The 26,544-nt window shown below is 41.0% G+C and overlaps 1 protein-coding gene across 1 annotated transcript in view; it reads left to right on the top strand.

Annotated features, from left to right (window-relative positions):
• The first annotated feature begins 1,356 nt into the window (after positions 1–1,356).
• Positions 1,357–26,544, top strand: part of LOC106605641 (dual specificity tyrosine-phosphorylation-regulated kinase 1B) — a 68,193-nt gene continuing 43,005 nt past the window's right edge. The window contains exon 1 of the mRNA XM_014201511.2: positions 1,357–2,089. The gene's annotated coding sequence lies outside the window, so the exon portion shown is untranslated. The remainder of the gene's footprint in view (positions 2,090–26,544) is intronic.

Raw genomic sequence — 26,544 nt, 5'->3', positions numbered from 1 at the left:
TATTTTATTTAGTCCTGCACTTTAAGACCTGGTCAGAGGAACAATGTGTTATCATGACATAAGTTATGGTCACTCAGAACTATACTGAACATAAATATAAGCGCAAGTTGAGTGAGTGCGCAATTGGCATGCTGACTGCAGGAATGTCCACCAGAGTTGTTGCCAGGGTATTGAATGGTCATTTCTCTACCATAAGCCACTTTTTTGGTGGAGAATTTAACAGTATGCCTGGCCTCACAACCACCGACCGCGTGTACCCAGGATCTCCACACCTGGCTTCTTCACCTGTGGGATCCGCTGAGGGGAGGAGCAGGGTGCTGAGGAGCATTTGTTTGTAATAAAGCCCTTTTGTTGCGAAAACAGATTCTGATTAGCTGGGCCTGGCTCCCGTTACCTACGCCCCTGCGCAGTCGTGAAATCCATAGAAATAATTTATGAACTCAGTAAAATTGTTGCATGTAGCTTTTATTTTTGTTCAGTGTAGTTTGCTATGGGTTAACTTCGTGTAAACGCGCTTTTGAGTAATGACAATTGTATTCGCCGTTACAAAATTACGGTTTCTATAAGTGCTGGTGACTAGCTGCTATAGTAGTACTAAAACAACCTACACACCGATAGTGGCAGCTCGTGCGACAAAAGCCAATTTTCATCCCAGTGGTGACCGCCGCCATTTTAAGTGAGTAAACGACCATACAGATTGGTCAGTGGTTTTCGTCAACGCGCGAATGAGGCGGGTAATTTGAACATGATTGGTGCTTAGTTGATGGGGATATTATGAATCACTGATGTTAACTAGTTAGGTGCTGGTAGTATGATAGTCCCTCAGAAAATGTGCTAACATTAAACACTCTTTCGGGTTTCAGGCACAGAATGTTTCAATTAAGTGCTATTTCTAATTTACCAGTATTACGGTAATTTAAATAGCTAAACATATCTAACAGCATTACGTGAATCTAAATGTACTCATTTAGCTAGTTTGTTCGCTAAGGTGCTAACCGTATTGGCGATAACGTCAAGGTTTGCTGTTGTTCAGGAAACATGCACGAGCTTGCTAACTATGTTACGGCTAGCTAGCAACGTTGGCTTGGTACTTGCCGTAGCTAACTCACCCTTAAACTTAATGTTCCTCTTTTAAATGTCGAGGCAGGTTACATAAAAATATATTACTACTGCGTTAGATTATGAACAGGCTATCCATGTGATGTTTAATTTCACACCAAGGGTAGTAGATAGTTTGACTGTCGCAGGTTTATTTTAGCGGCCATTTTGTAGTGGGAATGCAACTCAAACAGGCGGGAACGAGCTTCGTGTCGAGGGCGCGCTTTTCGTGCAGACCCTCGTCTAAGCGATAGCTAGAGCTGTCTGTGGTGTGATCGAGATTAACGAGCAGAGAGGGGGGGTCCCTTGCGAATGCACATCGCTAGTTATAGCGGTGCAACTGAAATACCCCAATTTTATTTTAATCGTTTATTTTTTATTTAAACACTACTCAACCCCCCGTTCACCACAACATGCAACACGTAGTTAGATATTAGTACTAACAGTTACAGTGAAAGCTAGCTAGTTAGTTAGCCAGCTAACGTTAGCTAGCCTCCCAGACTCAGCAGCTACGATAAACCCAACGTTACCCGTTTGCTAACGTTATATGGTTTCTTAAGTGAAACAGCGGCCACGAAAGAATCAACGGGGAGATAATGTCTATTTTGGATGACAACCTAGCCATCGCCATGCTACCCAAGCGGTACCACATCTGTTACCTGTGAACTGCTCAATTAACTAGCTAGCTTGCGCTGCGCTAGGCGGACCGCGCCGAACCTCCGGTTTCATCCTGCGCTCTTGCTGGACTGCGTTTTGGAGACTAAACTCACTGAAGACCCGAGTTTTGACGGGGATTTATTGCAAAAGACGGCACTACCCTCTCGTTATTAGGATATCTCACCCATCAGAGGGGTGACAGTTTGGGGGTGGGGGGGGATTGGTTTACCGGTTTTTATTCTGCCCGGTACCTGTGGTGGAGGCTAGGACGGAGGGAGAGAGGGAATACTGATAATGGCTGCTCCGGGAAGCTGGAAACGAACCGCCGCCTGAGGTAAGAGAGAAGCTTGGTTTATTCACTCACTGGGTTTTAATTCATTTGTTGTGAAGATGCCTTTTTTTGTCATCAGTCGTCATGTGTTTGAAGAAGACCATGATGATAAACTGACATCCAAACAGCACCTTCCGTACCCTCCCATGTCCTCCAACCTTCAGCATCAATATGCCATTTCAATCACTGTGGTTCTAGTTAATTGTACAGGACATTCATTTGGCTTGTAACATTATTTATCGATTCGTACACTTTGTGGACAATTGAGCAAGTAGCTACATTTCCCCCGTAGTGATGCCTTGCAATGTAGATCATCAACGTTGGTTGTGATTCGCCATGATGGAAAACTGCCATAGACAGCTACAATGTATCCGAGGCTAGTTCATACTATCCTTTTCCATCTTTTAGAATTCACATTCTCAGTAGGAATGAAGTAGGATTATCAAAAGTTACCCTGCCCAGTAGTCTCAATATTTTGTATGGGCAGTGTTGGCCATGTAAGCTGTCCATGAGCATGCCTCATCATGGACTTATTACGATTTGATGTATGACTGGGATATCCTCCCATTTCAATGCATCACATAGCCACTGTTCCTACTTGTGGTAAAATTGAGAAATGATGGATGCCATATTCTAAATCAGCCTAATTTTAGCTGGCTAATTTTATCTGCAGTGTTTCCTTTAACTAGCTAATGCAAATATTTTAAAGAGAATGTCCAAAAGCCACTGCATTGCTGCAAACTGCATTTTAGAATTCACAGCAAGACAGCGTGGAAGGGTATTGTAATCTCAGATGAAGGCTGTGGGTGGTGATTCAGGAAAAACTGATACATTAAAGAATGTCATAATTATATATATATTTCGATTTCTGTATGAAGGATGACATTACAACCCTTGGATCTTCATACGTTCACACACGCGTATGAATTGGGAGTGACATGCAGTTTCTGATGAAATTGCCACCTAAGACTCTGAAAAGCAGTCTGTTATTGTGTATTTGTTGGTGAATATTTTGAATAACCTTTGTCGCAAAGTCATACCCTGGATAAATCTCGGTGCCGACACCCTTGATTTCCATGTAGCATTATGAGCAAGCCCCTTGCTGTGGTGCTGAAGTAGAAATGCCGGTTCAAAATGGATTCACTTTCCTCTATCCTTACCATGTTGGCTTCATTCTCTTATGGTTACCACTGCACCGAAGTGAAACCGTTATTACACGTTAATGCATACGTCGTTATGATTTGTACACATCAGAATTTGATGTATTTTGATCTTAATGAATGTATCCCTCATCCACGTCCATCATATGTTTGTTAACCCTAACCAGAAAAATCATTCCCTCGTTAGTTTTTAGGTGAAAGGTTGGGTGCAGTTTGACATTGTCTCTAAGCTACTGAGTCATGATTCTTTCTTGTAGTGTTGCATGTCCTCATACATTTGGAGCATTAAAATGGATGATTCTCAGTAAATGTTGTATTTCCAAGTTGCATAGATGATATCCATGGAATTGGTCAATGTCATTTATTATGGTTTAGCATTCAGAACCATATTATGCACATTTGACTGCATGTGACAAGGACCCATTTATTTTGTCAACAGCTTTGCTGAATACACAGTTGTGATACATTCTATTGCCAAGATATTGAAAGACCAACTTGAGTGTGCATTACATCCCTCCATACCATAGCTTCATGTTGTAGGGGTGAGAGAGAAGCTCTGTTCGAGGTTTCTTTTGGTACCGGTAGCAGAGTGACACGCTGTTGACAATGGACTGGCTGACTAACTTCATTGTACTGAACCTTGATACGACTGTGAAGTGCAACAAGTTGGTGTTGACTGGTCACCAAAATACTGACTGTGTGAAGAGGTGCTGTTTTGTGTCAGTCAAGCTGGGTGTTTGTGGGAGTGTGATTCCGGGATGATGAGATGCTCGCCTGCAAGGATGACTTTCCGGTCATGTTGCAAATATGTATTAGAGCTCTCATGAGCACTTTGTCCAGTCAAAGGGCATGCCACTGGTTTACCGGTGAGCATGTGTGAAAAGTTTGTGCTGGCGTTTGCAGGTGCAAGTTGGCGAATATGTGTGTGTGTCATGAAGCCTAGTAGCGATCATGATGATGATGGGGGTGGCTGTGTGTAATTCGGACTCTTACTTGAATTTAGTAACTTTAAACCAGGTACCGGCTTGTCACCCCCACTCCCTTCCCATGCTCTTTTTCTGGTGAACCTGGCACTGGTGAGGCAACATATCGCTTGTTTGTCTTTGGAGAGACCACTTGAGGGGGCCTTCCCCATTCATCTATTGATTTACTCCTGAGTTTGATAGCTTAGGGAGGGGTTGCAGGGGACACCCACTTGCACACAAGTTCACAGTCCCCCGCCCCCACCTCCCAGCGTTTACACGGTGGCAAACTTGATATACAGCGTAAGCAGTGTCTTGCCTGTTACCGAGACGGCACAGTCCATAGCCCACGCTTTTCGAGGCAGTCCCCTTTGAGCACAAGCCCTTGAAAAGTGTGTTAGAGAGGGACTGGAAGGAAGCAGGACCAGGGAGCTTACAGTAGAATGAAAGGTTGCACGTGGACTTTAGTAGGGCCTGGAACGCTACTCGGACCGGGGTTGATTGAACTGCAGCCTGTCGGTCCCATATTAAACCTGCCCAATACGCCCCTTCCCCTCCCTATTCTACTCCTGTCCAGCAATCCTAATGTGACTTTGCCCTCAGTGTCTCCATCTCTCTCTGAGAGGACAACCACACCCACTTCTCCAGTCCTCTAAAAGTACATTTGATTTTGATCTGGCTCTGAATGAACCCATTTCCTGGTGCACAGCAACTTCACTACCTCATCAGTACTCAAGTTTCCCACGTGCAGTGTTTCCCCTAACATCACCCTCATCTCAGCCTAGATATGTTGTCCTGTATCTTGTCTTAGAATAGTTTTTATAGAAAATGTTGTTTTTAGGTGCCACTGGATACTGATTTTGGGGCCTTCAGTGTCCCTCTGAAGATAAAATCTGGGGGACACACTGGTGAGTGTACCAGTACGTTCACTGATGCTCTCTTGGTCACAGACTATATGAGGTCTCTGCTTGCACCTTTGGTTCATTACCACCCCAGCTTGACTGGCACGTGTCTCAGTGAAGTTTGAGTTTCAAGACTAGGGTACCTGCACAGTGTAACCACAGAGTTGGCTACTAAACCTCTACTTCTTCAGCCAATTCAACATCTGATCAGCTTTGTGTTCTTAGAATTGTGTTTATAACTCTCAGAACCCCTAAGGTAATGTTATGGAAACTGGAAAATGTTGAATGTGAGAGAAGGCAAAGGACATTCCGTATGCTAGGTCAGTCAGTAAAATCTGCATAAAGTGAATGGTAAGATCAATTTGCAATGGAGGAACGCTTGGAATGGATTCAATCAATGGCATCGCATGTACGTTTGTCATCAGTCATTTAAGTGAGCATAGCGATCATAATTACATATGTTGATTCCTCTTTGATTCATTATATGTATTAACTACAGTGATTAGCGTGACCATAAAAAATAAATTGTTTCATCTAGTTTTGAATGAAAGCTATTGGAGAAAGCCCAGCATCTTAAAAACTGAAGGACACTACTGTAATCCCACAGTTCCAATTTCTCCCCTGCTGTTGCCAGGAGCAACCAGGCTAGCTACAAGAAACCCACAACATTTCCTCACTCTCCCCCCTTCTCTCTTTCCATTGAACCCATATCCTCCTTTTCAGGATACCTTTTTTCTTGAACAGATGTGAATCAAGGTATATTTTAAGAACTGAGGTGAGGGTTGTAGATGATACCCACCAAGTCAGAATTAAAGCCCAGCCTTGTGGTACAGACCAGTAACTGAAGTGTAAATGCTCAGTCTGTTTAAAAACTAGTGCGTCTCTTCTAGGTTAATTGACAGCTGCAGACAAGACCGCTGAATAGTTGGTTGGTGGTTACTGTAACATCCTGAGCGGAGTCAAGCGTTTGGACACACCTACTCATTCCAGGGTTTTTCTTTATTTTGACTATTTTCTACATTGTAGAATGATAGTGAAGAAGACATCAATACTATGAAATAACACATGGAATCATATAGTAACCAAAAACATGTTAAACCAATCAAAATATATGTTATTTTTGAGATTCTTCTAAAGTAGCCACCCTTTTCCTTGATGACAGCTTTGTACACTCCGGTAAAAAGTTTACCATGGTCCCCAGCCATCAATCTGTACGTCTCTGCTCTCTTTGCTTTGATCTGTGGTTATGTTTTAGCTGTATTCAAGCTTGCCGACCATAACCGTGGTGGTTGGCTAGGCTAATAGCTAATTAGCCAGCCAGCTAACGTTATATATTTAGCTAAGATTACTCTATATATCTAACCTTCTTTGATAAGAATTAGGTGTTATGTATTGGTTAGATGGTGTTATGTATTTCTAAAACTTTGGTTTACTTTAATGTAGCTGTAAGCTAGGTGTTAATAGCAACTGGCAGACTCGTGTAGCGCTAACATAATGTTAGAAGGCATGTAGGGCTAACGTTAGCAGGCTAGTTGGCTAGCAACCTTGCAAGTTGATTTGTAACAAACTCATACAGTATTAGCTTGTAAATTGGCTGAAAATGTAATTAAAACCAAAAGTCATGAGTAAAAATGATTGGTTTAATTTGAAATTACTGTATTTCTGTTGGAGTTTAAATTATAGGGAATAGGCTGGCTTGCCAGGTTCTCAATATTACATCACCCCCCCGGGAAAAATCTTTTTCCGACATGACTTCGGCATTATTCGGAATTCTGATTGGTTTTATAGAATAAATAACTAATGCAAATCCATATGTTACATGTGGTTATATTTATGCTACCTACCCTTTTTAAAACTGAATCCAACCATTTTAAATCATTTATTGAACTTAGTAGGGAGTCAACTAAATGTATTAAATTAATTAATTAGCCCAAGTTTATCATAAGACATAAACAGAATGCAATAGTGATTCGTATTTCCTGCAACTTTCTGAAGAGGCAACAAGAATTCCCCGTCTGTGTGTGTGCTAGAGGTCGACCGATTATGATTTTTCAACGCCGATACCAATTATTGAAGGACCCAAAAAAGCTGATTCTGATTAATCGGCCGTTTATTTATTAGTATTTTTTTGTGTATTGTTTTGTTGTTGTAATTTTTAAAAATTATTTATTTTATTTTGTTTATTTAATTTTTTTATATATATATATTTATTTATTTGTAATAATGACAATTACAACAATACTGAATGAACACTTATTTTAACTTAATATAATACATAAATACTATCAATTTAGCCTCAAATAAATAATGAAACATGTTCAATTTGGTTTAAATAATGCAAAAACAAAGTGTTGGAGAAGAAAGTAAAAGTGCAATATGTGCTATGTAAAAAAGCTAACGTTTAAGTTCCTTGCTCAGAACATGAGAACATATGAAAGCTGGTGGTTCCTTTTAACATGAGTCTTCATTATTCCCAGTTAAGAAGTTTTAGGTTGTAGTTATTATAGAAATTATAGGACTATTTCTCTCTCTACCATTTGTATTTCATATACCTTTGATCCTTGGATGTTCTTATAGGCACTATAGTATTGCCAGCCTAATCTCGGGAGTTGATAGGCTTTAAGTCATAACCAGCGCTGTGCTCAAGCATTGCAAAGAGCTGCTGGCAAACGCAGGAAAGTTCTGTTTGAATGAATGCTTACTAGCCTGCTGCTGCCTACCACCGCTCAGTCAGACTGCTCTATCAAATATCTAATCATAGACTTAGTTATAATATAATAAACACACAGAAATACAAGCCTTAGGTCATTAAGCCTGGTTCCTCTCTAGGTTTCTTTCTAGGGAGTTTTTCCTAGCCAGCGTGCTTCTACACCTGCATTGCTTGCTGTTTGGGGTTTTAGGCTGGGTTTCTGTACAGCACTTTGAGATATCAGCTGATGTAAGAAGGGCTTTATAAATACATTTCATTTGATTAATATGGTCAAATCCGGAAACTATCATTTAGAAAACAAAACATTTATTTTTTCAGTGAAATACGGAACCGTTCCGTATTTTATCGAACAGGTGGCATCCATAAGTCTAAATATTGCTGTTACATTGCTGCAATGTTATGTCATAATAATGTAAAATTCTGGCAAATTAATTACAGTCTTTGTTAGGAAGAAATGGTCTTCACACAGTTTGCAACGAGCCAGGCGGCCCAAACTGCTGCATATACCCTGACTCTGCTTTCACAGAATGCAAGAGAATTAACACAATTTCCCTAGTTAATATTGCCTGCTAACATGAATTTATTTTAACTAAATATGTAAGTAAAAAAAATATATACTTGTGTTTTGATTTTAAGAAAGGCATTGATGTTCATGGTTCAGTACATTGGTGCAACGACAGTGCTTTTTTCGCGAATGCGCTTATTAAATCATCACCCGTTTGGCGAAGTAAGCTGTGATTCGATGATAAATTAACAGGCACCGCATTGATTATTTGCAACGCAGGACAAGCTAGTTAAACTAGTAATTTCATCAACCATGTGTAGTTAACTAGTGATTATGTTAAGATTGATTGTTTTTTATAAGTTTAATGCTAGCTAGCAACTTACCTTGGCTCCTTGCTGCACTCGCGTAACAGGTGGTCAGCCTGCCACACAGTTTCCTCGTGGAGTGCAATGTACTCGGCCATAATCGGCATCCAGCCGATTAATCGGTCGACCTCTAGTATGTGCGGTACGCGCCACTTTGTGTAGCCGTTAGCGATGATGCTAATGAAAAGTCTTCTGGTAGATAGAAAGGTTTTCCCAAAAACCTTCTCAATTAAATGTTAACTACAAAGTAGCCTATGCTTACCTGGCAGAATAAGATCATGATTATTTGCATCAATCGAGTGGGTATTTGTTTTTCACATGTGCGCTACAAAAACACGCTAAACAGCCTCATTCGAGGTGTGCACTGGAATTGAATTAACTTTTCCCAGATCTCAAAAGTTGTTTCCTTGTGTGATTTAAGCAAAAAAAAAATAACAGATTTTTATAGCGCCCTACTTTAGGCACAGATCTAGGATCAGCTTAACCTTAAAATGCAGAGCTGCTTTTGTACGTCATTCATTCATTTACATATCTCCCTTCCTGTCTGTCCGCTATCCTCTATCATTCATCTGTACCGAAGGTGTAGGTCTTGGGTTTTGATGGTGACAAACTGTTTACTGATCAGTTTGGTGTTTGTGCAGTTCGAGGAATAGGACACCTGACCCCAGATCAGTGTTTTTAATTAGTAACTTCCAGAAAGGACCTAATTCTCACTTTCTTGCCCTGCCCCTGTTAGTTTCCTGTCCCCTTCAATGCACTTTTCTCTCAGTTCTTCGAATGGCTCATAAATGACTAATGAAAGGCAACACACACTACACTGGCTCCTTCACCACTGGCTGACAGGTAGAGGAGTGCTCAGCCTGGTTCCTGACTGGGGGATGGAGATCATCACCTGTATGATGATCAACCATCATCATACAGGTGACCTGCCAGCCAGGGATATAAGGTGAAATGGTTAGTGGTTGTTATCCTAAACTTGTCCCGTAATGAACAGTTTTGATTTATATTATAGCTCCTTGAGAACTGTATGTAGTCTTACTACTGTGGATTGTTGTAGATCTGTTGATTGTCTTCATGAATCCTGAATAAATTCCAAAAAGCTTACTACCCTGCCACAGGTCACTGCTTCCCCCCACAATATCAGAAAGTTGTCTCTTGAGGAGGCCCTGGGTCATTTCCAGTATGTAGGTGTATTTACACTTATATATGGGCGTACATGGGGTCATTGGGGTGGTTGATTAAGTGTGTGTGTGTTATGAGTGGTTTATTAAGCCTGACGCCATGTTCCCCTGTCCTTGTTTGTGTAGTGGTAGGCACAGTGGCTTTTCTGAACAGTGCTGGGCCTGTTGGAGAGCTGACGGTGTGGTGGACAGGGCCCTGGGTGTGTGCCCTCCTTTGGGTGAGTCACTGCTGGGCTGAGCCTGGCTGGTCTGGGGCTCCAGTCTGTCCATTTACCTTTACTGGAAAGTGGTAGTGGACTGGAGAAATGAAATGTTGTTCAACCCTGGGTCGGAAGACTCACAGAATGTGAAGGGCAGGCTTTTGCTTAAGCCCAGCACCAACACATCTGACTCAACTAATCAATATATCACCAAAACCTTTTTTTATTTTAATGTGTTAGTACTCGTCTGGAACAAAAGCCTGCACACCTTTGGTTCCTACTAACCAGGATGGAAGACTTGAGGGAGCAACTCCACTCATCACAGTCAACATCTCACTTTCACTCTGAGAGGGCCAGACTTTTATGTTGTTGCCAGAGTAGTCCATAATCACTCTAAGTGTAAGGTGGACTCTGTAATCATTGGATCTTGTGGACAACCACAGATGCTAGTTGTTCTGTAGCACAGCTCCCTCCCAACTGAACAGCTATATTATGGCTGGTTAGTTTTTAGGTTAGTATTCACTTTGAATGTTGATCAGTTTATTTGTAGAAAATGTGTAACATCACCATGACTAGGGCCAGTACATGTGTCCTCCTGGCTAGGAAAAATGAATGTGACCTCCTGGCTAGGGCCCTAAGCATGACACCTTTCAGTCCATAAAGGGTGCTTGTTTAGCTATGTTTAACCATCTTTGTCAGTGGTTCTGTGGTCTACTTCCATGTTGCTGAAAAAGCCACGTGATGGTTTTTCAATACCGTTAACTATTTATTTATTTAGTTTTTTGAATGAATACCTTAGTCAACTTGCGCAATACATTAGGAGAGAAAGAACATTGCGTTCTTCATTTCACCTGGAACGTTATTATGAAGAATATGGTAGTCCCCAGTCACGTGTCATGTGGTGTTTGTTTACAAGCACACAACAACTAGACACTGCCTTGTGAGTCACTCACTGTTGTGCAGCATGTGCCAGGTGATCTAATTACAGTATGGAATTCACAACGAAATGTTTGCCTGCCAAATATCTTATAACTACTAAGTTAACTGGCTAAAATGTGCTAAATGCTCTGCAGTTGTGCATTTGGTTTGCTATTTAGTAGCTAGTTAGCTTCTTCCAAAATCAAGCATTCACTTGGTAACAGCAGAGAATACCCTTCTGGATCAAGAGCCTTGCTGGCTAATATTTGAATTGTACATTCAGCAAACTGTGACTATCAATTTTTTGTTACTTGTAGAGTTTAGGTCAGAAACTGTACAAAATGTTCGCAATGCGCTCGCTAGCATTTTCTATGGGATTTTACATGTACAGTTGAAGTTGGAAGTTTACATACACTTAGGTTGGAGTCATGAAAACTAGTTTTTCAACCTGTACACACATTTCTTGTTAACAAACGATAGTTTTGGCAAGTCGGTTAGGACGTCTACTTTGTGCATGACACAAGTAATTTTTCCAACAATTGTTTACAGACGGATTATTTCACATATAATACATTGTATCACTATTCCAGTGGGTCAGAAGTTTACATACACTAAGTTGACTGTGCCTTTAAACAGCTTGGAAAATTCCAGAAAATTATGTTATCGCTTTAGAAGCTTCTGATAGGCTACTTGACATAATTTGAGTCAATTGGAGGTGTGCCTGTGGATGTATTTCAAGGCCTACCTTCAAACTCAGTGCCTCTTTGCTTGACATCATGAGAAAATCAAAAGAAATCAGCCAAGACCTTCGAAAACAAATTGTAGACCTCCACAAGTCTGGTTCATCCTTGGGAGCAATTTCCAAATGCTTCACGGTACCACGTTTATCTGTACAAACAATAGTACGCAAGTATAAACACCATGGGACCACGCAGCCGTCATACTACTCAGGAAGGAAACGCGTTCTGTCTCCTAGAGATTAATGTACTTTGGTGTGAAAAGTGCAAATCAATCCCAGAACAACAGCAAAGGACCTTGTGAAGATGCTGGAGGAAACAGGCACAAAATTATTTATATCCACAGTAAAACGAGTCCTATATCGACATAACCTGAAAGGCTGCTTCAGCAAGGAAGAAGCCACTGTTCCAAAACCTCAATTAAAAAGCCAGACTACGGTTTGCAACTGCACATATGCAACTGCACAACTGACAAATATTGCACTTTTTGGAGAAATGTCCTCTGGTCTGATGAAACAAAAATAGAACTGAAATTACCATCATTATATTTGGAGGAAAAAGGGGGAGGCTTGCAAGCCGAAGAAAACCATCCCAACCGTGAAGCACGGGCGTGGCAGCATCATGTTGTGGGGGTGCTTTGCTGCAGGAGGGACCGGTGCACTTCACAAAATAGATAGCATCACGAGGAAGGAAAATGATGTGGATATATTGAAGCAACATCTCAAGACATCAGTCAGGAAGTTAAAGCTTGGTCACAAATGGGTCTTCCAAATGGACAATGACCCCAAGCATGCTTCCAAAGTTGTGGCAAAATGGCTTAAGGACAACAAAGTCAAGGTATTGGAGTGGCCATCACAAAGCCCTGACCTCAATCCTATAGAAAATTTGTGGGCAGAACTGAAAAAGTGTTTTTCAAGCAAGGAGGCCTACAAACCTGACTCAGTTACACCAGCTCTGTCAGGAGGAATGGGCCAAAATTCACCCAACTGATTGTGGGAAGCTTGTGGAAGGCTACACGGAACGTTTGACCCAAGTTAAACAATTTAAAGGCAATGCTACCAAATACTAATTGAGTGTATGTAAGCTACCGACCCACTGGGAATGTGATGAAAGAAATAAATGCTGAAATAAATCATTCTCTCTACTATTATTCTGACATTTCACATTCTTAAAATAAAGTGGTGATCCTAACTGACCTAAAACAGGGCATTTTTTACTTGGCTCAAATGTCAGGAATTGTGAAAAATTGAGTGTAAATATATTTGGCTAAGGTGTATGTAAACTTCCAACTTCAACTGTACTTGTTAGCATTGCTAACCTTCGTATTACAGACTATTAGTGGGGTTTGAAAACAGCGTCCTTTGGGTTCAGTGCCGGTATTACTGAATATCCCGATATGGCACACGGTCAGTATGAAAGTACACTATATATACAGAAGTATGTGGACACCCCTACAAATTAGTGGATTCGGCTATTTCAGCCACACCCATTGCTGACAGGTGTATAAAATAGAGCACACAACCATGCAATCGCCATAGACAAACATTGGCAGTAGAATGGCCTGTACTGAAGAGCTTAGTGACTTTCAACGTGGCACCGTCAAAGGATGCCACATTTCCGAAAGGTCAGTTGGTCAAATTTCTGCCCTGCTAGAGCTGCCCAGGTCAACTGTATGTGCTGTTATTGTGAAGTGGAAACGTCTCGGAGCAACAGCGGCTCAGCCACGAAGTGGTAGGCCACAAAAGCTCACAGAACGGGACCGAGTTCTGAAGTGCATAGTTTGTAAAAATCGTCTGTCCTCGGTTGTAACACTGAATACAGAGTTTCAAACTGTCTCTGGAAGCAACGTCAGCATACTAACTGTTCGTCGGGAGCTTCATGAAATGGTTTTCCATGGCTGTGCAGCCGCACTGAAGCCTAAAATCACAATGCGCAATATCAGGTGTCGGCTGGAGTGGTGTAAAGCTCGCTGCCATTGGACTCTGGAGCAGTGGAAACGCGTTCTCTGGAGGGATGAATCACGCTTCACCATCTGGCAGTCCGACGGAAGAATCCGAGTTTGGCGGATGCCAGGAAAATGCCCCAATGCATAGTGCCAACTGTAAAGTTTGGTGGAGGAGGATTAAGGGTGTGGGGCTGTTTTTTCATGGTCTGGGCTAGGCCCCTTAGTTCCAGTGAAGTGAAGTCTTAATGCTATATCATGCAATGACCATTCTAGATGATTCTGTGCTTCCAGCTTTGCAGCAACAATTTGGGGAAGGCCCTTTCCTGTTTCAGCATGACAATGCGCCTATGCACAAAGCGAGGTCCATACAGAAATGGTTTGTCGAGATCGGTGTGTGGAACTTGACTGGCTTGCACAGAGCCTGACCTTATCCCCATCGAACACATTTAGGAATTTGTATTTTTAGCTGACGGTCTTATCCAGAGCAACTTACAGGAGCAATTAGAGTAAAGTGCCTTTCTCAAAGGCACATCAACAGATTTCCCCCCTGCACCTTGTTGGGTCTGGGATTTGAACCAGTAACCTTTCAGTTACTGGCCCAATGCTCTAACCACTAGGCTAACTGCCACCCTGGGATGAATTGGAACGCTGACTGCGAGCCAGGCCTAATCGCCCAAATTCAGTACCCGACCTCACTAATGCTCTTGTGGCTGAATGGAAGCAAGTCCCTGCAGCAATGTTCCAACATCTAGTGGAAAGCCTTCCCAGAAGAGTGGAAGGGGGGGACAGCAAAGGGGGGGACCAACTCCATATTAATTCCCATGATTATGGAATGAGATGTTCAACAAGCAGCCGTCCACATACTTTTGGTCATGTATTGTATGACAATCTGGATACCGCCCAAGCCTAGTGAACGTTATTGATGCACCAGGAAGATGCAGAATGGTGTGAGAGGGGTGGGTGGGTGTGTGTGAGAAAATGCATGTTTCTGTGTGAGTGTGTTTGCAGTGAGCGGCTGCTCTCCTTGGTGCTGCTTTTTTCCTCGGCAGCCTGCTGACCTGCTTAACTCAGCTGAGAGGGAGCTGATGGAGAAGGAGACAGAGAGACACTGAAAAGCAAGGTAACAGAGGAAGAAAATAAATAAGGAGATTAATCAAGTTAAGTGGAAAGGTGTTTACAAGGAGAAAGAAAGAGGGAGAAAGACGACAACATAACATGTCAAGATAAGAAAGTGTATGTAGCCACTGTTTGTCAGTGTGGGGGAGGGAAGAGGGTCAGCAGCTCTTAAATAAACATTACTACTTCATCACTTCAGCAAGCCTTGAGCCATGCCTGTACTGTACTAGATGATCCTCCTATGAATAAAAACATATATCTTCATTTTGCATATTTTATATATGATGAGCTTTATAGATGGTGGAGCGTACAGAGACACAAAACCTGACTGATGGATTGGTTAATGACTGTTCTACTGTAGCTTTTATAAATTTCCATGTGACCAAGGCTTGGAATTCAATCAAGCCCCCATAGCAATGTTTACATTGTTTACAAACTACTATCCCTGCACTCACCTATTCTGAAAACTGGAAGCATATGGGCATTTCCATATAAAAGGACCCGTGAGCATCAACATGTGAACTTCATAGGAGCATTTCAAATGAAAGCTGAGTCTATTTTTTAGAAAGTAAGGCATATAAACATTTTTCAACCATTTTCCATCCTAAAAATTAGGGATACGCAAACGCTTTGATTTCTGTTCAAATAGATGGAAAAGGGGTCTTCGACAATATCTACCAGGAAGTCTTAAAAGGTATTAGAAATACATCAAAACACAATGTTAAAGACCCCTGCCAACTATTATTTAATTCATTTTTATTTAACCATTATTTAACTAATTAATATCAACTTATATTTTGTTTTGGAGAAATGATTTACCTTCTGTAAATTTAAGAAACATTGCCTTGTAATTCCGTTACCAAAACACACATCTGTGTAAGATATTTTCTCATTTCTCTCCCTCGTGAGGGAGGATAATGAAAGTTCACAAAGTAACAAGTAATGGTAGATCTACCAATTAGTTAGTGTTTTTACTGATATCAAGTTTGTTTTTGCATTATGTGACTAAAACTCCTAACTCTGTTACGGAATTGTAGTCACAAACCCTAGTTGGGTCACCTGCTACTGTTCTTCCTTCCACTGGCATACTGTTATTCAGCTCAGAACAGTTATTTTGTCTTTCTGTCGTCTGGTGGTCAAAGCAAGACTGTGAAAACTGTCTGGACAATCCCTCCCTCGCTCTCTGTCTCTCCAGTTGTCACCTCTCCCAGCCCTTACTGCCACCTACCCTGTTTCCATCTACTGTAACAAGCATCCTCGTCCACTCATCACCGACAAATACCGGATGTCGATGGACGTTGAAAAGTAGTTGAAATTTGGTCAGTCTGCCCTGGCCAGACCAAATCTGAGTTTGGACAGTACAGCACAAACAGTAAATAAAAGTACACTACTGTACAGTAGAGCTCAGTACAGTAGAGCACACTACTATAAACTCTACGGTACTGTACTCTAGTGTGCTCTACTTTACTGTACTGTAATGTCCAAACTTGCAAAGCATGTCTATGATTGTTTCAGATTTGGTCTGGTCCGGACAAAACGTATGTGGCCTTCTTTAGGGGCGGAGCTCAGTACAATAATATGCAAAAGAAGGATATTGCTTATTTCTACCTTTTGTGTACCTGTTCAGGACACATCACCATGCAGGGGTTGCATTAACACAGAATTCAGTTTTTTTACGCAGATGTTTTTTTTTAAATGCATAAGAAATATCTTGCTGCGTTTTGTAAACACAGATCTAATATGCTTCTTATTGTAATTTTTGCTCAGCATCAGACTAATGTTGTGCTTCAGTTGCACTTCTCCACTCGGATGAGAATTCACAGCATTCAATCAGCAGACGGCGCTCTAGCTGGTATGTAGCATCTTTTCTCCAGTAAAATGCAAGATTAACTTCAAACAAAACATTAGGAAATGTTGCTGGCTACATTCTTTCTATGATAAACATTAGAAATATTATGGCCATGCATAGTTTTTGCAAAAGAAACCTTGCTTTTTCATTGTAAGCTAATTTACTTATGTGGCTGCTAGCCTAATAGTGTTGCATTTCTGTTGTCATACGATGAAAATGAAGCTATTTTCTGACGAATGTTTTGAACTAATGTATTTCTATAAAGAATGACTATAGGAAAACACGCCCCTGATCACTCTGTTGAAGAAAAAAATAAACATCCACTTTCAATATAAAACGTAGGTGAAATGGTTTTAAACACAGATTGTTTTTATGGTCTGCATTTTGAAAATGCTTATTTCTGAACTCTAATGCAACCCCTGCCGTGAAGAGAATGATATTCATATCCATAATTATGCAGCAGGTCAGGGACCCATGATGTAAATCCATTTTACCTACTGTAGTTCAGTAACCAAAATATCTTTTTTTTACAAACTCAAGATGTCATAGCTGACACTCATTCTTTCTGCAGACATCATTGATTCTTAATTCTGAGATTTTGGAAAACATGGTCACACAAAAATAAGAAGCATTAAAAAAAAATAGTAAATGTGTTTTTGAGATTCTATTTTAAATTGTTCAAAGTAGTCCTTGTGCATAGATGTATGGTGTGTTAAACTTTGAAGTGTAATGTTTTTTTGTTTAGCATACAATTTAAAATGAGATCTGAGTCAAAGCGTAAATCCTTTACCGTGGTAATTCCCATCTACAAAAAAGCTAATGTGTAGACTAAATAAATGCAGATTTGATTGAATTGAGCCATAACTTCTTTACTTTGAAGGTTAACCAGGAATGTATTGCTGGTGTGGATGACTTATTTGTTACATCCTAAGAAATTTTTTTTTTTTTTCTTTTCAAAAGAAAATGGTTAATACACTTGATTTATGCTACATAATTGAATACTAAATGTTTCGGATCAGTGATAGATGACCAAATGAATAAATGAGCTACCACCACTTGTTTGCCCAGTCATGTAGAGATCAATTAGTTAAACCAAATCACTTTGATTATCAGACAAGTCACAGGCTTTTGGTTGGGAGTTGGACAGGCTGCTACTACGCGAGTGAAGAACAAAATCTACTTGTTAAACTACATAAAATTAGGGATGCACGATATATCGGTGAGCATATCGGAATCGGACGATATTAGCTAAAAATGCCAACGTCGGCATCTTCCCGATGTCTAGTTTAACACTGATGTGCAAACCTGATGTCAAAGCTGATGTGCATACCGATATAATGTAGGTAGATGATGTAATGACGCTACACAGAACAAAAGCAGAAAAGCATTAAGCGCACACTTCCAACAACTAAACAAGTTCAAGTTGAGCAGTCATTTGAAAGATTAAGAAAATTTCAGCGAGACAACTCAAAGGCGAAATCCATTAACGCCAAGATAATGAAATTCATTACCCTTGACAATCAACCATCCTCTGTCGTGGATGATGTTGGTCGAGCCACGGTACACACTATTTTTCAGATGTTGTCCTGCCGGAGTTACACAGTATTGATGAAACATTCATCTATGAGCTACTTGCTATGGGCGTTACTGCTATTAGCTTCACGGCTGTCATTTCGACCAGCGATGTCAGCCCCATGAGCATGCTGAGTCTGACAGCACAGTGGGTCGATGAGGATTTCGTACTGAGGAAAGCCGTATTGCATGCTCAAGAATGTGCTGGTTCTCATACCGCTGCTGCCATTTTAATGGCATCTGAGAATATGTTTGAAACATGAACACACTCCTAGCGCCATTCGAAGAACTGACTTGAGAAATAAGCTAATCAACTGTGTCTGCAGCAGACGTGATACCCTCTGTCATGGCATTGAAACGCTTGCTCAACAAAACTGCCCACACAGACCGTGGGGTTAAAACGTACAGAAGTACTCGGCTGTGAACAAGCGATTCAGGGGCATTCTTTCTGAGCCTCTACTGTGTCGCCACCATGCTCAATGCTAGGTAAAGGACCGCTACTTCGATGCAGACAAGAAACAGGGTTTACGTGAAATGTTGCATACACAGCAAGACAAGATGGAAACAGATACAGTGACAGTGCGCACTGTGGCAGAGGCCACGGACAGATAAAGCTGAGACTTCATCGCTTGACATGTATTATGAAATCCTGGTTGAGAATGAACAGCACAGCAAGTAAGTGACAGAAATACATTTTGATTCGGTTTTACTGGTAATGGGGACATATGTAAATGCCAACAAAACAACTTGTGTGTGTGACCTTTTATTTAACTAGGCAAGTCAGTTAAGAACAAATTATTATTTACCATGACGGCCTACCCCGGCCAGACCCGGACGACGCTGGGCCAATTGTGCGCCGCCCTATGGGACTCCCAATCACGGCCAATGTGATACAGTCTGGATTCGAACCAGGGACTGTAGTGACGCCTCTTGCACTGAGATACAGTGCCTGAGACCACTGTGTGTGTGTGTGTGTGTGTGTGTGACTTTTTAACTGGACTAGAATGCTTAATAGGGATCGGCGTCCCGTCAACGGGCTAGTTGTAAATCATGCAGCGCCTTATGTCAAGATCGCATATTTTAGAGAAACAACAAATGTCGGTACTTATAAGTGTCTTATATTGGCTGAAAGCTTAAATTCTTATTAATATAACTGCACTGTCCAATTTACAGTAGCTATTACTGTGGAAAAAAATGCCATGCTATTGTTTGAGGAGAGCCACTAACAACAACAACACTTTTTTCACCGCGATAGGTTTGATAAATTCACCTCTGAAGGTGAAATGTGTACTTACATTTTGAAATCTTGCTCTGATTTATCATCCAAAGGGTCCCAGAGATAACATGAAGTGTCGTTTTGTTAGATAAAATCCTTTTTCATATCCTAAAAAGGTCCATATAGCATGCACGATCGATTTTGTATTTCCACTCGTTCAATTTGCAAAGAAAGGAATCTGTGAAAGTCTCACCCTAAACGTTGTTTCAACGAGTCAAATCACATTTGTATCTATTCCTCAGAGATCCTAGAAGGTAACAAGACTTCACTATATCATTAGGGGTGTAGTATATCCTGTAGGACAGCATATTTGGTCAGAGAGCGACGCGTTCATGGCACGCCGATGATGCGTGCGGTCTTCACTTGAACGACCGCATCTTTGTCAAATAAGCACCAATCGAGGTCAACAACAACAAAGCTAGCTAGATAGCCAATGAGCTGGGCTTTACGGGAGTATCCGGAAACCCTGTGTCTGGCAAAATGTAGGTGCTAACCTTTTGCGACAGCATGCCTTTTCCTTTTGGACAAAAATTATAAGAATATTCAGAGTTATGAAGTTATGAAAACTGGTTGTTTTGCAAATGTTGAACTTATAATATGGCTACTAATACTGGAAAAGCTAAATCAAAGTCCAAGTATACAGATTTGACGATATTCTTGCAGAAAAATGTAATATGAATGCAACTGTCTCCTTCACGATTTACTTCACACTAAATGTCATGGAGAACGCTCATACTTCAAGTTATGTCTGAAACTTTGCACATACACTGCCATCTTGTGGACACCATCGCAATTACAACCAGAGTGATGGCTAGAACTGGGACCTTTCTCTTGCATTTCAAATGTTTTTTTTCTTTGTCTTTTCTTCTACCAGATCTATTGTTATATTCTCCTACATTCAATTCACATTTCATGCATATCCTTGCTTGAGGGCCTGAGCTACAGGCAGTTAGATTTGGTATGTCATTTTAGGCGAAAATTTTTAAAAAGGGTATCGGTATCGGCCAAAAAGTCATATCGGTGCATCCATACATAAAATGCTATCAAAACGTTCTGATCAGTGATAGGCCTATATGAGCAAACTAGAATAAAGATGATCATGAGCACACCTCAATTTAGCTAACATTTTCCCAGCCTAATTGTAACCAGATATCCAAAGATTCAGTGAAAAGAAAAGTCTGACATTGATTTATCAAGACGAGTCCCCACACTTGTCTCAAAGCAGCGTGATGGCACTGTCCCAATCAAAACGGTGCGGAAATTATCATCTTGTTGACCACACACTGCTATTACTTTAAATTTTGTGTAATGGTTGGATATGACTTTTGGGAGTTTCAGTATAAACAACAATTTGATACACGCATTGCCTTCAATTGCATTAGCCTACTTTATTCCAATATTTTCCGTCATTCAGTTGCTCATAACTACGGTGAGTTTTCCTCTCTCGCTTTTCTAAGATGAGGGCTGTTTCCTCTCCTCACTCAGCTGCCTCCCGCCTCCGCTGCATTGTTCTCAACACCAGTTTTAAATTAATATACAGTTCTAGAAATCAGGCTTTTTTCCCCGGGTTCGGGCTTAATTCATTTCTGTGATGTAGGACCGAGCCTGGGTTCAGGCTTCAGTTCACCAGGCTGGGGTAAGACCGGGCTCTACTCTCTATACCCCTCACTCTGTCTTTTACCCATCCCCCTAACATCCCTACTCACCCTTCCCCATGTTTGACTTATGCAACTCATCCCTCCCCTCTCCCCCTCCAGTCTGCAGCTCCCTGCCTGCATCATGTTGGGACACTAATGCTACGGTGGTGGACAGCAGGGGGGTAGTGCTGTTGCTAGGGCTGCCTCCCAGCCCTCTTATGGAGAGAAGAAAGGTAGAATGGATTGATTTCTGAGTCCTGACACTGGAGAAATGTCAGTGTCAGGACTCAGGAAAAGCAAGCATCCCATTTATCTTGGCATGAGGGGTTTTGAAAGTATTGAATGGTGTACCTGTATATGTTATGTGACTTCTCTTAGCAGGACGTTTACAGAGCAGTTGTGCGTGGTGCCACTGACAGGTGTGGCATTGTGACTTTTCTGAGGTGAACGGATTCCTGAACTGAGGGGTCTTACATCACTGTAAAGGTAAATCATTGAGGCCATCCCCTCGCATGTAAAGTAGCGTTGCTCATTTCCCCCAAAAAGAGGACTGTATTGTTAGCAGAAGTATTGTAATCTACATAGTAAAGATGGTGTGTCACACTCTAGTTGTAAGAGTGGGGGAAGCTATTTAGTGTGACACCTGCTTATTCCTCAATAGCGCTAAATGGGCTGTCGCTGATGGTGACTGTGCTGTTCCTGGCGCTTCACTTTAGCTCTAGTGTGTGGTGGTGGGGATGTGTCAGTGACCATTGACTAGTCTGCAGTTCCTCTCTCCGTCTCGCTCTCTCTTTCTCTCTGCCTCGCCCTCTCTCTGTTTCTGTTTCTCCCTCTCACAGCCTGGCTCTTCAGGCGCTGAAGGCATCACTGATGTAATTTGACTTATGGAACAGGGTGGCTATGTGTGTGCTGTCTATAAGGGCTGTTTGCTGTGGCGTATGATGGCTATAGGATAGGATGTACACTGTGAGCAGTGCGGAGAGCGTATAGGATCTGTATCAGGGACGATGCTGGCTGGGTCACTCTCCTCACAGGGAGCAGAAAGTGGGTCAGCACTGGGGGAAGAGAAGAGACGCTTTACACTGAAAACATGCCACACAGAGACAGCCACGGATGGAGCGGGCCTCTATTATTTCATCATGATGCTCTCAAACACAGACGTGACCATGGTGGCCACCTTTCCACACCCAGGTTGACACATGTATCTGCGTCTTTCTGTGGGTTCTTAGAAGACCCAGTCGAGGAACAGAACATTACCCTGATCCCTTTCAGGCTGAATAAGGGGGCTGAATAATTTTGCACGCCCAATTTTCAGTTTTTTATTTGTTAAAAAAGTTTGAAATATCCAATAAATTTCGTTCCACTTCATGATTGTGTCCCACTTGTTGTTGATTCTTCACAAAACAATTACAGTTTTATATCTTTATATTTGAAGCCTGAAATGTGGCAAAAGGTCGAAAAGTTCAAGGGGGCCGAATACTTTCGCAAGGCACTGTATATATATATTTTTTTACCTTGTCAGCTCTGGGATTTGATCTTGCAACCTTTCGGTTACAAGTCCAACACTCTAACCACTAAGCTACCTGCCGCCCCAATGATTCTGTATGTGTTATTTCATAGTTATGATGTCTTCACCATTATTCTACAATGTAGAAAATAGTACAAATAAAGAAAAACCCTTGAATGAGTAGGTGTGTCCAAACTTTTGACTGGTACTGTATATCATTGCATATGACCATGTTTGACAACAACAAAAAATGGCAGTAAAGACATGTCTTTTTTCCATGTCATTTCAGCAAGCCATGACACCCACCATCCCAGATTGTTCTGGAATTGTAGAGAACTGGTTGTTAGGTTGGAATTGGTGTGGGGGGGGGGTCCGCCAGTGGCCTTTGTTCATTTTATTGGATTCCTCATGTCTTACTCATTATTAGGAATAATTATGGTCCAAATCAAATGTTCGGTACTATATTTATTGAAGATATTAATCCTATGAATTAAAATGGCCAATTTGGGTGAAACCTATAAGCTTAATTTCTCAAATCAAATGATAGTTAAACTAAATGTTTCAGGAATGCTAATCTTATCTGTTTCCTAATTACAGAAACAATTTCAGCCCAATCTGAGATGGTGGGTGTCAAAACCCTCTTTCTTGTACTTTTTGAGGTGGAACGACCCTACTACAATTAGGGATGCACGATATATCAGTGAACATATCGGAATCGGACGATTATTAGCTAAAAATGCATCTGTCTGTCAAAAAAGATACAGTAGCACTGTCAAAGCTGTACAAAAAAGTCTGCAAACAAGCAAACACCGGCCACGACCGATGTGTTTACAATACCGCGTTGGTAATAATGCATCATTTGTTCAATCGGAACTTCTGGGGTAGCTAGCTTTAGCTTGTTACCTAACTAGCACCAATACAACCTGCCTGAAAACAATGATCAGTAGAAACTAGAGGTCGACCGATTATGATTTTTCAACGCCAGTACCGATTATTGGAGGTCCAAAAAAGCCGATACCGATTAATCGGCCGCTTTTTACGTTTATTTTAAATTTATTTATTTGTAATAATGACAATTACAACAATACTGAATGAACACTTATTTTAACTTAATATAATACATAAATACTATCAATTTAGCCTCAAATAAATAATGAAACATGTTCAATTTGGTTTAAATAATGCAAAAACAAAGTGTTGGAGAAGAAAGTAAAAGTGCAATATGTGCCATGTAAAAAAGCTAACTTTTAAGTTCCTTGCTCAGAACATGAGAACATATGAAAGCTGGTGGTCCCTTTTAACATGAGTCTTCTATATTCCCAGGTAAGAAGTTTTAGGTTGTAGTTATTATAGGAATTATAGGACTATTTCTCTCTATACGATTTGTATTTCATATACCTTTGACTATTGGATGTTCTTATAGGCACTTTAGTATTGCCAGTGTAACAGTATAGCTTCCGTCCCTCCTCGCTCCTACCTGGGCTCAAACCAGGAACACATCGGCAACAGCCACCCTCGAAGCAGCGTTACCCATGCAGAGCATGGGGAACAACTACTCCGTCTCAGAGCGAGTGACGTTTGCAACGCTATTAGCGTGCACCCGGCTAACTAGCTAGCCATTTCACATCGGTTACACCAGCCTAATCTTGGGAGTTGATAGGCATGAAGTCATAAACAGCGCAATGCTTGAAGAATTGCGAAGGGCTGCTGGCAAAATGCACAAAAGTGCTGTTTGAATGAATGCTTTACGAGCCTGCTGGTGCCTACCACCGCTCAGTCAGACTGCTCTATCAAATATCAAATCATAGACTTAATTATAATATAATAAACACACAGAAATACGAGCCTTAGGTCATTAATATGGTCGAATCCGGAAACTATCATCTCAAACAAAACGTTTATTTTTTTCTGTGAAATACGGAACCTTTGCGTATTTTATCTAATGGGTGGCATCCCTAAGTCTAAATTCCTGTTAAATTGCACAACCTTCAATGTTATGTCATAATTACGTAACATTCTGGCCAATTAATTCGCAACGAGCCAGGCGTCCCAAACTGTTGCATATACCCTGACTCTGCGTGCAATGAACGCAAGAGAACTGACACAATTTCACCTGGTTAATATTGCCTGCTAACCTGGATTTCTTTTTAGCTAAATATGCAGGTTTAAAAATATATACTTCTGTGTATTGATTTTAAGAAAGGCATTGATGTTTATGGTTAAGTACAGTCGTGCAACGATTGGGCTTTTTTCGCAAATGTGCTTTTTTTAAATCATCCCCCGTTTGGCGAAGTTGGCTCTCTTTGTTAGGAAGAAATAGTATTGACACAGTTCGCAACGAGCCAGGCGGCCCAAACGGCTGCATATACCCTGACTCTGTTGCAATATACCCTGACTCTGTTGCAGAGGTGACACATTTTCCCTAGTTAAAAGAAATTAATGTTAGCAGGCAATATTAACTAAATATGCAGGTTTAAAAATATATACTTGTGTCCTTACAGTCCTTTTTCGCGATTGCGCACCGCATCGATTATATGCAACGCAGGACAGGCTAGATAAACTAGTAATGTCATCAACCATGTGTAGTTAACTAGTGATTATGATTTTATGATTGTTTTTTATAAGATAAGTTTAATGCTAGCTAGCAACTTACCTTGGCTTCTTACTGCATTCGCGTAACAGGCAGGCTCCTCGTGGAGTGCAATGTAAAGCAGGTTGTTAGATCGTTGGACTAGTTAACCGTAAGGTTGCAAGATTGAATCCCCAAGCTGACAAGGTAAAAATCTGTAGTTCTGCCCCTGAACAAGGCAGTTAACCCACCGTTCCTAGGCGGTCATTGAAAATAAGAATGTGTTCTTAACTGACTTGCCTAGTTAAATAATATAATAAAAAAATAATAATAATAATAATCGGCAAATCGGTGACCAAAAATACCGATTACTGATCGTTATGAAAACTTGAAATCGGCCCTAATTAATCGGCCATTACGATTAATCGGTCGACCTCTAGTAGAAACTGCAGTCAATTTCATTATTCTTAGCAATGATTTTCGGAATCCTTTTGAGTAAGTATTAGCTATGTTGCCACTTGTTCATCTATTGAAATTGAACTTCAGTTCATAAAAATAAATAGCTATCCAGCTACTTAACCCTGTTGCACAAAGCTAATGTTATAAGCAGTCAACTAGCTTCATCTGGCTAGTGAGGCTCGACCGGACCGGGTTATGTGTTGTGAAGCTAGCAACAATAAGGATTAGGCACAATAGTAGAATTTGCGGTTTGCCTTCATAATAAATGTATGTCTTTGACAGTGATGCAAATGAAAAGAGTAGAATTATGGCATACTTTTATTTTGAAGGCTAACCGCAAAGTCGACTATTATGACTAATCCACTGTGTGTGTGTGTGTGTGTGTGTGTGTGTGTGTAACCTTTTATTTAACTAAGCAAGTCAGTTAAGAACAAATTCTTATTTACAATGACGGCCCGGACGACGCTGGGCCAATTGTGCCCTGCCCTATGGGACTCCCAATCACGGTCGGATTTGATACAGCCTGGATTCGAACCAGGGACTGTAGTGATGCCTCTTGCACTGAGATGCAGTGCCTGAGACCGCTGCGTCCGTGTGTGTGTGTAACTATTTAACTGGACTAGAATGCTTAATAGGGATCGGCGTCCCGTCAACGGGCTAGTTGTAAATCATGCAGCGCCTTGTGTCAAAATCGCAGATTTTAGAGAAACAACAAATGTCGGTACTTATAAGTGTCTTATATTGGCTGAAAGCTTAAATTCTTGTTAATATAACTGCACTGTCCAATTTACAGTAGCTAGTACTGCGACTAGAATGCTTAAAATGTCGCTAAAATGTTAAATATAGGTATCGTTTTTTGGGGGGGGCAAGGAAAATATTGGTATCGGC

This window comes from Salmo salar, chromosome ssa05, assembly GCF_905237065.1.
Source record: "Salmo salar chromosome ssa05, Ssal_v3.1, whole genome shotgun sequence".
In the NCBI taxonomy this organism is placed as follows: domain Eukaryota; kingdom Metazoa; phylum Chordata; class Actinopteri; order Salmoniformes; family Salmonidae; genus Salmo; species Salmo salar.
This window is presented reverse-complemented; position numbering and strand designations above follow the sequence as displayed.